Here is a 13,524-nt window from a genome sequence, read left to right as displayed (position 1 = left end):
AAATGGAAAAAAAGCACATTTGCTTGTGAGTGAATTGCTCATCATTGTAAGACAAATTAATCAGTTAAGAACATATAAAAAAGTAACAAATGCCATCCAAAATGTTTCACATGGGAGTTTAGAAACAAGAAACTGCAGATGCTAGTCTACAAAAGAAGACACAAAGTGCTGGAGTTGCTCTTCATCTCCAGCAGCATCTCTGGAGAACATGGATAGATGACGTTTTGGGTCGGGACACAGTTAGAAGAGTCCCGATTCGAAACTTTACCTATCCATATTCTCTGGAGATGCTGCCTGACCCGCTGAGTTACTCCAGCTTTTTGAGTCTTCACTCTTTTGCCTTCTTCATTCCAGATTACAAGAGTAACAGTTGCAGTTGGTGAACTGTTGGGGAAATATCTGTTATCAAAGGTAATAGAAGTGTGAAACCACACACCTCCAGATTCAGGGACAGTTTCTGTTATCAGGCAACTGTACCATCTGACCAACAGCTAGAGAGCAGTCCAGATCCACTATTTACCTCTTTGGAGACCCTTGGACTACCTTTGATTGGACTTTTCTGGCTTTATCATATCTTCTATGATTATCTTCTATCTTACTATTGATACCTTCACATTATCATGTGCATTGTGTACACTGTGGATGGCTCGATTGTAATCATGTATTGTCTTTCCGTTGACTGGTTAGCACACAACAAAAGCTTTTCACTGTACCTCAGTACACGGGACAATGAACAAAACTCAAACTGAAACTCGTGTCACCTTCATGTGTAAAGGATTGTAGCGATTTTCCGGAAATCAGAGCCTTGAATTATAATTTTAATTTGATTTTTCATTCAGGTAACTGGGTTGTTGTGCCATACACTGCCCAATCTTAATGATGGAGAAGCATTTTGTTATTAACCTAAGTCTATTAAAGACTTTTAATGTATCTTTACCCATGAAGAGAGTATAATGATGTAATATTGTTATGGCCAGGTTACTTTGGGACTATTTCATTTACAAGACTCTTACATTTGAGAGACATGCTCCTCTTCTGCATGTCTTATATTGATAGACCAACAGGGGGAGGTCTTTGAGTTTAGTATTCATATGTCTTGAGCAAGATTTTGATTGTGATCTGTAACGTGGAGTAACCTTATTGATTTTATTCAGATATATATTGAGTTCTTTAGGCCTCTGATGATTTTGTGATTGGGGGCTTGTGGAATAGATATATGATTTCCTCTTGATTACTTAACCCCAATTCAGTCAGTAGCTTCTGTCATCATGGGTGTAGAAGTCACTTCAGAAACATTACCATCAAGCCTATGTTCTCCGTAAGGGAGTGCTGCATTGTACTGCAGAGGTACAGTGTTTCAGATGGGTCATTGAAGCAAAATCCCTTATGGTCTCACAGTTAGATGCACATGGATCTGGTATGAAGAAGTGCAGTCAAGACTTAATCATTCCACCAAAGGACACAACATGCCGGAGTAACTCAGTAGGTCAGGCATCATCTCCAGAGAACATAGATAAGTGACGTTTCAGGTTGAGACCCTTCGCTATCCAAAACATCACCTATCCATAATGTTTAAGATGTTGCCTGACCTGCTGAGTTCCTCCAGCACTTTGTGTCTTTTTGTGTAATGGCCAGCTTCTGCAGTTCCTTGTTTCTACCTAATCATTCCACCAACTGCAATAACTCAAGTCACACCATCATTTTCATTGAACTTTGTGTTTGTTGTCCCATGCTGTGTACTTCATTACTCTGGGAAGTCCTGAGGTTATGACAGTGGCTAAATTAATCATGTATTTTTGATGTTATAATCCCCAAGAAGATGATAAGGAACCGAAAGGGAAGTGTGCACTGTCCTGCTGAGACAGATCGCGAGGGGTCCCAAGGTTATTGTAGGTTTTGCATTCGAACCTGTAGATCAACATTAGCTGAAAAATCTCATGGATGTTATAACAAAGAAGTTTGGATAATCTGATCAATATTTTGCTAAACAATCAATATAAAACAAACATTCTGCAGTATAAGCATAAGGATGTCCTACATGTATAAATACTACACAGCAAGCTGAATTGATAATCTTCATGAGCAGCAAAAGGAATTATTTCTTATCTATCCTTACCACCAAGGAGGCCATTCAGCCCACTGAGACAGTGCTTACAGGAGGCCCATTACACAGTATGTCTTTGCGATGTGGCTTGAAATCAGAACTCCTGAGGAAATCCCACGCGGTCACTGGGAGAACATGTAAACTCCTCACAGAAAGCTCCCAAGATCAGGGTAGGACACTCAAATAGTGAGGTGGCATCACTACCAGCATTAGTGTGTAGGAAACATAGAAACATAGAAAATAGGTGCAGGAGGAGGCCATTCGGCCCTTCAAGCCAGCACCTCCATTCATTGTGATCATGGCTGATCGTCCCCTATCAATAACCCATGCCTGCCTTCTCCCCATATCCCTTGACTCCACTAGCCCCTAGAACTCTATCTAACTGTCTCTTAAATCCATCCAGTGACTTGGCCTCCACTGCCCTCTGTGACAGGGAATTCCATAAATTCACAACTCTCTGAGTGAAAGCGTTTTTTCTCACCTCAGTCTTAAATGACCTCCTCTTTATTCTAAGACTGTGGCCCTTGGTTCTGGACTCGCCCAACATTGGGAACATTTTTCCTGCATCTAGCTTGTCCAGTCCTTTTATAATTTTATATGTTTCTATAAGATTCCCGCTCATCCTTCTAAACTCCAGTGAATACAAGCCGAGTCTTTTCAATCTTTCCTCATATGACAGTCCCACCATCCCAGGGATCAATCTCGTGAACCTACGCTGCACTGCCTCAATCACAAGGATGTCCTTCCTCAATTTAGGAGACCAAAACTGTACACAATACTCCAGATGTGGTCTCATCAGAGCCCTATACAACTGCAGAAGAAGGAAAGAACCGCAGATGGTAGTTTAATCCCAAGATGGACACAAAATGCTGGAGTAACTCAGCGGGACAGGCAACATCTCTGGGGAGAAGGAATGGGTGACGTTTCGGGTTTCGTCTTCAGACCCTTTTCCAGTACCTGCTTTAAGACAGATGTAGGACATCCTTCTGCATCAATGAGACTTTGGATACAAATCTTCACAAGCCTATTACCACAACAAATTAAATCCTGAGTCGCATGTATTGGGATAAATGAGCAAAATGCCTGCCTGTGGCATAGCTTCTTAATGTGAGAGGTGAGGGGTCGAGATTCTGAAATGTGTTGCAAGAATAGGTGGTAGAGGTAGATACAATTATAACATTTCCATGGGATTTGGACCGGTATTTGGATGAGTGTCATATAAGGAAATGGGTCTAATGCAGGCAATTGGGATGAGTGTAGATACACATGAGGGTGAGTGTCGCTGAGATGGGCTGAGAGTATCTGTTACTGTGCAGTACGGTTCTATGCTTGGAGAAAATTCAGGTGGTAATTGTAGATTTTAGTGAGTAAGATGCTACAGGCAAGAGTACAGAGATAGAGGATAGTGTAGATGTAGGAAGGATTCAGGGGTGCAGGAGATAGGCAGGTTGAGGCAATGGAGGAATATGAGAACAAGGATAAGATTTGAGTATCAACAGGCTACTGGAATGGTGAATGTAGAAAACATTAGTTATTATTGAGGGGCCAAACAATAAGTTGTCATCATGCAAGCTTGAATCTAGGTTCAGACATTTCCCAGATGAAATTTTAAATTTACAAATTGCTGGGTTTAGAGATGATTTGTATTTCCTCAACTGTAAACCTCAGATGATTATTTTACATTAAAGAAACTCTTGCTCTGCTGCGATTTGCAGTGGAATACAATATGTTTCCAAGGGTAAATGTGGTCTGTTGTAGCCGAAAGTTTCATACAAAAAAGTATAGTAAACTTCCAGTCTGCACAATATGCTTGTGCATATGTCGCTTCATAAACTTTATCCTTCAGCGTAATGACTGGTGGGAGTTACAATTAGATAAGTGTCATAATTGCATGCAGGTTATGAAGTATTTTGGCAATGACAAGGTAAAATAGCGTTTTGTGGCAATTTAAGAATATTGCTGTACTAACTGATGTATCCCAGATGGATGGCAAATTGTGCCAGTTTTATGTAGTACCATAGTACAGTTGTGGTTTAGCTTACTATAGAGGATTAGCTAAGTCATTAGCTGCACCGGCAGCGGTTGTAAATACGTCAATTAACACAAGTGGACTAAGCTCAATATTAATAAATGCAACACTTTTTTTAAAAATCATTCTCGTTCTCCCTGAGTTTACAACAGACAAGAAACCCGAAGGGTCGATCCCAGTATCTGCCGATGCCGCCTCTAGTTTCAATGGAAAAAAAGTGCTTCTTAATTAAAGTTTTGGTAAACTTCTCTTTGGGAATTATCCAGGGCGCCTTTTGTTTGATGCTTTGATTTTATTCACAGCTTTATATACATGACCTCCAGGAGAGCAGTATGTTGACCTTGCCTATTTTTGTTTTCTTGTCTGCAGTACTTTTACACAATGCTGCTCCTGTGATAAGAAGGCAGCAGACAGCAGGGGATTGCAACAAGCTGGGATACTTAGGTCACCATCCATTTGCTGCTTTCTCCCCTACAATTCAGTTGAAATCTCCATTCACATAATGTACTTGTCTGTGCCTCAAAACCAGTGCAGTAAACCCCTGGCCCTTGATACTTTGACATTGTTACTGGCGAATGGAGGAATAAATCAAGGATAGCTAATATTTCTTGCTCTATTTTATTGCTGAGCTGCGGGAAAGCAAAGTCATTAAGCTGTATTGCTTTGATTCCTTTATGCTACCGAGATGATGATATAATAAGCGGGTAGAGAAGGAATTCAAATTAGCTCTGAGTCACATAATTCCTCCATTCTGTATATGGTTAATCAACAGCATTTCTTCCGTAGCTTAAATAGAGAGCTATGCAATTACTGTTCAAGCAGAATATCATTGGTATTCGGAATACATTTGGCTGCTTGTGGAGGCTTCAGTGTTTGGATTAAGCTCCTCCTTTCATTCTCGGTGGAGTTCCGTGCTGCGAGTTTTATAACCCAAGAGCTTGCGTTAATTGGGAAAATATATTTTATTTCCCCCAGTAAGAGAATTCTAAAGTTGCAGCCCTCGGTTAGGTGTTTCTGTTCTGTAGGAGGAATGAAGGCAATAGAGCAATAAAATTATATATAATGGAAGGCCCTTCAGCCCACGGTGTCCATGGCAGTTCCTTGGAGAAGCTGTGAAATGAGTTCCTTTTCTTTCACGGAGCTTCTTCTATTTGCTTTGCATTTTTTACACGCGTGTCCAGGGATACACTTGCATTTATGCAGCATCTTTTACGATCTGAAATCAAATGGGTTTACAGCTCCCATAGAGCCTTTGAAACGTAACTCCGCTAGTTAAGTACGACATGTAGCAGGGAATTTGGACGCAGCGAGATCCCGCAAACAGTAAAGTCATAAAGAACAGATTGAACTCTAACTCAAAGGAACCACCAACTTGCCTGCCACTCCTCTATCCATTATTTCTACAAATACCTGGTAGATTTTCATGGGACAACTTCCTACATGAAACGGGTTATTTCAAAATGGGCAAAGTCGTGCAGATAATGGGAGTGTGTGGTGGGAACTGTGCTCATCAAGTTATGAAGCCATACACCATGGAAACAGGCTCTTCAACCCACTGAGTCTAAGCTATCAAGCACCCTTTTTAAACGTAAAGGGGCTGTCCCACTGCGGCAACCCAATTGGTGAGTTTAGAAGAGTTTAGGAGAGTTTGAAAAAATGTCATGTTGAAGACCTCCTTCAACCATGTTGAAGACAATCTACGACTACCCTTGATTACCTACAAATAACATGCTGACCTGCTACGACCTACTTTGACTAAACCTTCGAGTAAAAAAAGACGTGTGGGTTTGTAGGTTATTTAGCCTCTGTAAATTGCCTCTAGCGTTCAGGGAGTGGGGCAAAGGTGTGATAACATAGAACTAGTATGAATGGGTGATCGATGGTTGACGTGGACTTGGTGGGCTGACGGACCTGTTTCTATTTTATTTCTAAACTAAACTAAATTGCTGTCTGAGGAATGGTCTCAGTCCAAAATGTCACCTATTCCTTTTCTTCAGAGATGTTGCCTAACCTCTGAGTTACTCCAACATTTTGTGTCTATCTTCAGTGTAAACCAGCATGTGAAGTTCCTTCCTAAACTAAATTGCTGCTCTTTGAAATTAATGGTTCACCCTGATCACTCCTGTGAGGTTATTGAACTTCTGTGGCCTTGGCCTCAAGGGCTAATCTGGGAAGAGGTACAGGAGCATTGGCAACAAAACCAGCAGGATGCTCCTCAGCTTCTTCTGAGCTTTGTCGGACTTTGCCCCCTGGATGTGCTGCCTGACCCTTATGGATATTTGGTGCTGCTTAACTCCCACCTCCTCCCACTCCAGTGCAGTGTGAAGTCATTGGAATGCATTCACTCCCATTCGTGCCATTTTCACTGTGCTGTAACTCATCTTCACTTGTACAATATTCCCCAGGATCTCCCACTGGCCCAGTGGAAGTTTGAGAGAGAGATCCAAGGAACTGCAGGAACTAGAATCTTGAGCTGGAGCAATGCCCCTGTCCCACTTAGGAAACCTGAACGGAAACCTCTGGAGACTTTGCGTCCCATCCAAGGTTTCCGTGCGGTTCCCAGAGGTTGCAGGTGGTTGCCGGAGGTTGCAGGTAGTGGAAGAAGGTAGGGAGACTGACTAAAACCTCCGGGAACCGCACGGAAACGTTGGGTGGGGAACCGCACGGAAACCGTGGGTGGGGCGCAAAGTCTCCAGAGGTTTCCGTTCAGGTTTCCTAAGTGGGACAGGGGCATAACTCAGTGGGTCAGACAGCATCTGCGGAGGATGTTTTGGGTCTGGACCCTTCTTCGACTAGCTTTAACTGATGAAACTGGGGGCCGGGTGGGATGCATCCACTCAGTGGGTGTGCGGAGGGTTGTACGAGTTTGCCAGTGACCAGCCAGCATCGTGGCGCCGTGCTCCACGCACGCCTCTCACCAGGTGCAGGGTAATTGCCCTTTGTGGTCCGTGAGCCTATTTTGGTGGGATTATCCAAATTAGCACCCAATTAGTTCCGGGTTTATGTCAGGCAGCATTTCTTCACACAAAGAGCAAAGGAAATCTGGAATTTCCACCCTCCAGAAAACTGTTGAGCTCGGCTACAATTGGAAAATATCAAAGCTGAGGTTTAAAGGTTGTGATTAATTGGGGGGTATTAAGGGATTTGGAAGAAAAGTGGCCAAATTGATTCAGTACAGATAGTATAGTGGTCTCCTTATGTTCCTTATGTAAACAGATGCAAGAATTTCCTGGCGGACTCGTTCTGGCCTGAAATTGCCAATATCAACCCATTGCATTCTGCAGAAACCCACTAACCATATAACCAATAAACACCCTTTGCAATGATGTACATTGTTTCTTCTCCAAGCAGAGATACCTTGGGAAGGTACTCTGCTTTGATATTTCAGCAAATTCTGCTTTATAATTAAAAAAGATTTAAGTACTAACACATAGCCTGCAGCGAGCCATTATGAAAGCAATTAAACATTTTGAATGACTGAGTTTAAACCTTAAAATTGCTAAATTTACCAATTTAAAAAGTATTGCATTTAAAAGCATCCTGGCACTTGTTATGTGTGTTAGTTTCAACTTTGGTTTAAATTTATTATCAGTACACAATGCCACCATTACAGCTAATCCCCAAAATGCTACAATTTTTAATGAACCTGTCACTAACTCCACAAACGTAGGAAATAATTTTGACTGTGCTACAATGTAAAACAATTGCCAATGTTTGAAGTTTCTCCCAGTCCTTAATTTACCTAGGATAAAACTCAGCAACACTCTAGTAGATTAGATTGCTTTATACTTTGCCAAGACTTGGTTTCAAATGACATACAGTGGAGGTTCCTTAACCCAAGCCTACCAGCTAGAACAAAACACAGTGTGTTTTAATTTAGTTTAGTTTTCGAGATACAGCCCAGAAACTGGCCCTTCGGCCCAACGGGTCTGCACCGACCAGCGATCCCTGTGCTTTAACACTATCCTGCACACACTAAGGACAATTTACATTTATACCAAGCCAATTAACCTACAAACCTGTATGTCTTTGGAGTGTGGGAGGAAACCGAAGATTGTTGAGAAAACCCATGCAGGTCACGGGGAGAACGTACAAACTCCACACAGACAGCACCGTTGAGTTAGGATCAAACCCAGGTCTCTGGTGCTGTGAGGCAGCAACTCTACCACTGTGCCACCCTACCGCCCTGGAGGAACACGGGGAACTCAGCGGGTCAGGTAACATCTGTGGAGGGAACGGACAGCCTATGTTTCAGGTTGTATCCCTCCTTCAAACTGAAGCAATCCCGACAATCTTGGACAACAGGGTTTCGTGTATATTTCTATCAGGGTAGAAAATGTTCTGTATCCACTGTTCTCCCTGATGATCATAGTGAACATCAGGCCTCATCTCGAGCATTGGAAAGTGAATGATATCATAGAGGCAGTTGTTTCAATTACTGCTGCTTAAATCTTGTTCAAAGGCGGCACGGTGGTGCAGTGGTAGAGTTGCTGCCTTACAGTGCTTGCAGACCCGGCATCAATCCCGACTATGGGTGCTGTCTGTACGGAGTTTGTACGTTCTCCCCGTGACCTCGTGGGTTTTCTCCGAGATCTTCGGTTTCCTCCCACACTCCAAAGACGCACAGGTTTGTAGGTAAATTGGCTTGGTAAACGTAAAAATTGTCCCTAGTGTGTGTAGGATATGCGGGGAATTGTTGGTCAGCGCGGACTCGGTGGGCCGAAGGGCCTGTTTCCGCGTTGTATCTCTCAACTAAACAAAACTAAACTCCATGACGTAAATAATGAGTCAATGGTCTGTAGTGTTGGAAGGTTAATGGATTAAGAGGAATTTTGAATTTAGTTCCTCGAAATTGAATTGCTGATATTGAAGATTTGGATTTTAATTTTGGCACGTTAATGGTTCTTTTGGCACAAGCTCAACCTGGAGTCAAGTTTTTACAATCCGCAATATGCTTTACTCATTCAGGGTGGCAAACACAGCGCACGTCATAACTTATGACTTAACAGTAGTTTAGAAAAATAGTCAAAAATGCCTACTTTCAAAATAGAGGAATAAGTGGTCGTTCGAGTAAAATAAATATTAGTCTAGCTCATTCTTGGAACCGGATGAAGGATTTCCAACTTGCTGATGAATTCTGGCAGACTGGACCTTTCCAGTCTGCAATTAAGATCCATTGACATTTAAATATTCTATGTTTGCAACCAGTTAAAATAATCCCTGGAATTGTCAGTTGAACATGTGCATGCAGTCTCCGCTATTGTTCCTAAGAGGAAATTGCCACTGAAACGCCTGGTTGGTGTTGGATGCAAGATCTAACCTGCAAATAAGAAGACAGCACAGATCCCTGTAGGCTCCCTTTGTGACACTCCATGTGTGCAGGTTCACTGGTTTCCAGAGTTTCTATGTTAGCTAGTTCAGGGTTAAGTCTTTACTCCTGCCCTTGTTCTTTTTGAAGATAGACACAAAATGCTGGAGTAGCTCAGGCAGCATCTCTGGATAGAAGGAATGTGTGACATTTTGGGTCGAGAAGCTTCTTCAGAGATCTGTTTCAACATTAATGCAGGGAGGAGGTGTAAGGACATGAGGAGTATAACATCAAACACCTGTCCCTCTGCCTCCTCCCTCAATTCCATCAATCCTTCCCTAACCAACAATGGGCTCTCCACGGCACCACCTTGCCTGAGGTCACGTGGCTGGCTCTGACTGGTACAAGTCTTTTCTCGCTTCCAACCCCCCCCCACCCCCCACACCACCTACTTCCAGTCTGATGACAGCTCCCGACCCGAAATGCCACCAGTCCTTTTCCTCTAGAGATGCTGCCTGACCCGGTGAGTTACTCCAACACTGTCTATGAATAGGGCAGCACAGTGGTAGAGTTGCTGCCTTACAGCGCCAGAGATCGGGGTTCGATCCTGACTACGGGTCCTGTCCGTACGGAGTTTATATGTTCTCCCCGTGACCACATGGGTTTTCTCCAGGTGCTCCGGTTTCCTCCCACATTCCAAAGATGTACAGGTTTGTAAGTCAATTGGCTTTGGTAAAAATGTTCCTAGTGTGTGAAAGATAGGTCTAGTGTCTGGGTTGGTCGCTGGTTGGTGCTGACTGGGCTGAACGGCCTGTTTCTGCACTCTATCTCCAAAGTCTAAAGAATGTACCTCTGCTCAGGCTGCCACCTGAACCTGTACTATTTTTATGATTCTCCAATCATTTTAAAATCTTTTGATGAGTCATCAATAATCGGTGGAATACGCACAGGTGAGAATAATACTTTCCGCACAGAATCAGTAACTTATTAAAATGTTGTTTACCTAGTGAACAAATTGGTAATCTAACATTTTCCTTAAACTATGACTTCCTGTTGGGGGAACAAAGTCAATGTTCCAAGTATCCCGTACTTCAAATGCTAGAGGAAATGTACTTTCCAAGGGACTGATCATTTCTTCCAGGTAATGAATGATTAATTGGACATCAGGGTGGGTTTCCTGGTCCCAGGACTGAAGCAATGGAGCCAGCGCACTGAGAGGTTGCTTTTGCCAAAAATATAGAGCCCGCATAGAACAAACCTTCCAGTTATATAATGTAACATAAACCTCCTGGAGTGAGCCTGCTGATCGATCTTCATTGTAAACGGGAAAGGAGGGAGCTTGCAATGTTCCGTTCCAGCTGCTGCTGCTCTCTAATGAGGCCATCATTAATTCATTTGGCAACGGAAACATCCCTGACAGCAAATTTCATTGTCGAGGTCTGAAGTTGTTGCTCTACCAGGAGCGAGAATGGACTTGATGGGTCAAATGGCCCACTTCTTTCAGAGAGTGGTGGGACTGTGGCACAGCGGTCGAGTTGCAGTTTCACAGCGCCGGAGACAGCAGGCTCGACCTTGACTACAGGTGCTGGCAGTGCGGAGTTTGCACGTTCTCCATGTGACCACATGGGTTTTCTCCGCGTGCTCCAGTTTCCCCCCACATTTCAAAGACGTGCAGGTTCATAGTTTAATTGGCTTCTGTCAATTCCCTCTGGTGTGTAGATTGAGAAAATGGAATATTTAATATTTGATATTTAAATGGAGAGGAAGAGTTTAGAGCGATATGGGCTAAATGCAGGCAAATGGAACGAGTTTATATAGAAACATCGATAATTGGTGCAGGAAAAGGCCAGTCATTCCTTTGAGCCAGCACCACCATGCAATATGATCATTGCTGATCATCCATGAAAATCAGTTCCCTGTTCCTGCTTTCTCCCCAGATCCCTTGATTCCTTGATAGAGAGCTGTATCCAACTCTCTCTTGATTTGGTAGTTTAGATGGTGGATCTTGGTCGGCACTATGTATTGGGTTGAAGGGCCTGCATGACTTTATGATTCTATTTCCCCATTAATCATCGGATTTGATGGTGACAATTGCACATTTACTTTGACTGATGACTGATCCCTCACGTACTTTCCCCCTCTCTGCTGCCCAGTAATGAGGGATGCCCTGTCCTGCATCATTAGCAAGAGGCCCGGGATTCCCTTTTGTTGTTGTTTTACCATCAGTTGCAAACAAACCACAGTTGCCGAGATAATTAGACCTGAGCCTGTTTGCTCTCCTCCCACCTGTAGTCAACAGCAGCAGGTTCATGGACATGAATGTAAAGGAATACATTCTAAACATCACCACATAATCCTGAATACATTTCTAGATGCATGTACATAAATTGTGGTGATCTCATTACACCTTCTTAAAAAGATGTATGCATCTGCTCATTAGATTAATGGTTGCTTGTCTAAATTTACCTTCTGAAATATATATTTCACATTCAGTTAACAGCGTACACCAAATGGTGATTTTTCATTCGAAGTACAATCCTCAATATTGCTTCTTGCAATCCAATTATGCTGAATGCCTTGCGTCAATTGGATAGGGCTGGGATAGAGTGGATGTGGAGAGGATGTTTCCACTGGTGGGAGAGTCTAAGACGACAGGTCATGGCTTCAGAATTAAAGGACGTTCCTTTAGGAAGGTGATGAGGAGGAATTTCTTTAGTCGAAGGGTGGTGAATTTGTGGAATTCTTTGCCACGGTAGGCTATGGAGGCCGTCAATGGATATTTTAAAGGCAGAAATGGATCGATCCTTGATTAGGTAGACAGAAATGCTGGAGAAACTCAGCGGGTGAGGTAGCATCTACAGAGCGAAGGAAATGGGCACCGTTTCAGGTCGAAAACCTTCTTCAGGCTGATGTGAGGGTAGGGGTTAGGGGTGGGGGGGGGGGGGGGGAGAGGAAGAAAATGAGAGGGGGAGCCAGGGGGCTGAGGGAGAGCTGAGAATGGGAGGAGAAAGTAAGGACTACCTGAAATTAGAGAAGTCAATGCCCATACCACTGGGGTGCAAACTGCCCAAGTGAAATACGAGATACTGCTCCTCCAATTTACGGTGGGACTCACTCTGGCCATGGAGGAGGCCCAGGACAGAAAGGTCGGATTCGGAATGGGAGGGGGAGTTGAAGTACCTAGGCTTGGCGATCGCTTCGCTGAACACCTCCGCTCGGTTCGCAATAACCAACCTGATCTCCCGGTGGCTCAACTCCCCCTCCCATTCTGAAACCGACCTAATTCTGCTCCCATCACTTATGACATGACCTTAGGACCTAAATAATGCACTATGGTCAGTGTGGGGAAGTGGAGCCGAAGGGCCTATTTCCATGCTGTATGACTCAATGACTCCATAACACCATGATAGTGTGAAGCTGATGTTATTTTACTAATAGCCCAGCAATATCAGCTCAAACCCCAGCTGCGAATTTAAATTCATTTTCAAAACTTATCCAGGTTTGAAAACAAACTTGTGGTTTTGGAAATCTTAAAATAACTCGTGCAACTGAATTCTAAATAATTGGAAGTGTGATTGTCACAACCATATTGCAGTAATACATCTTTGCTGTTTACTGGTAGCAGAATGACACTTACAGAATAAAGAATATGTATACTTCACAGCTGAAAAAAACATGCCTCATCTGTGAGTTCTAATTTAATACCAAGTATACATTTTTATTCAGATAAGACATTTGTCAAAGCAAAAGGGACTGAGTTTAAAATGACTGCAACTTGTTTTTGAAGAATAAACAATAATGTTCTGGTGAACCCTCGTTTAATGTTGATACTCGTTTTTTGACGGATATTAAATCAGATGCATGAGAAAAGCGTTGAATTGAATTGAATTTACAGTGAGTATTTGCAGCACAAGGTATTTACATTCATTTACATGTGGAAGGAAGCTGAGTGTTTCACAAAATCGAGAAAGGATTATTCAGAAAGGCACTGTGTTGCTTTTGCAATGGAGTGGACAGCACAGTCCTCTTGAAGGTCGCAGGTTATGGGTTTATCCCCCCCCCCCCTTAAGCACAAAAACATAA

The sequence above is a fragment of the Leucoraja erinacea genome, chromosome 34 (genome assembly GCF_028641065.1).
Source record: "Leucoraja erinacea ecotype New England chromosome 34, Leri_hhj_1, whole genome shotgun sequence".
NCBI classification, from domain to species: Eukaryota; Metazoa; Chordata; class Chondrichthyes; order Rajiformes; family Rajidae; genus Leucoraja; species Leucoraja erinaceus.
The sequence above is the reverse complement of the archived record's forward strand: the minus strand, read 5'-3'. Positions refer to the sequence as shown.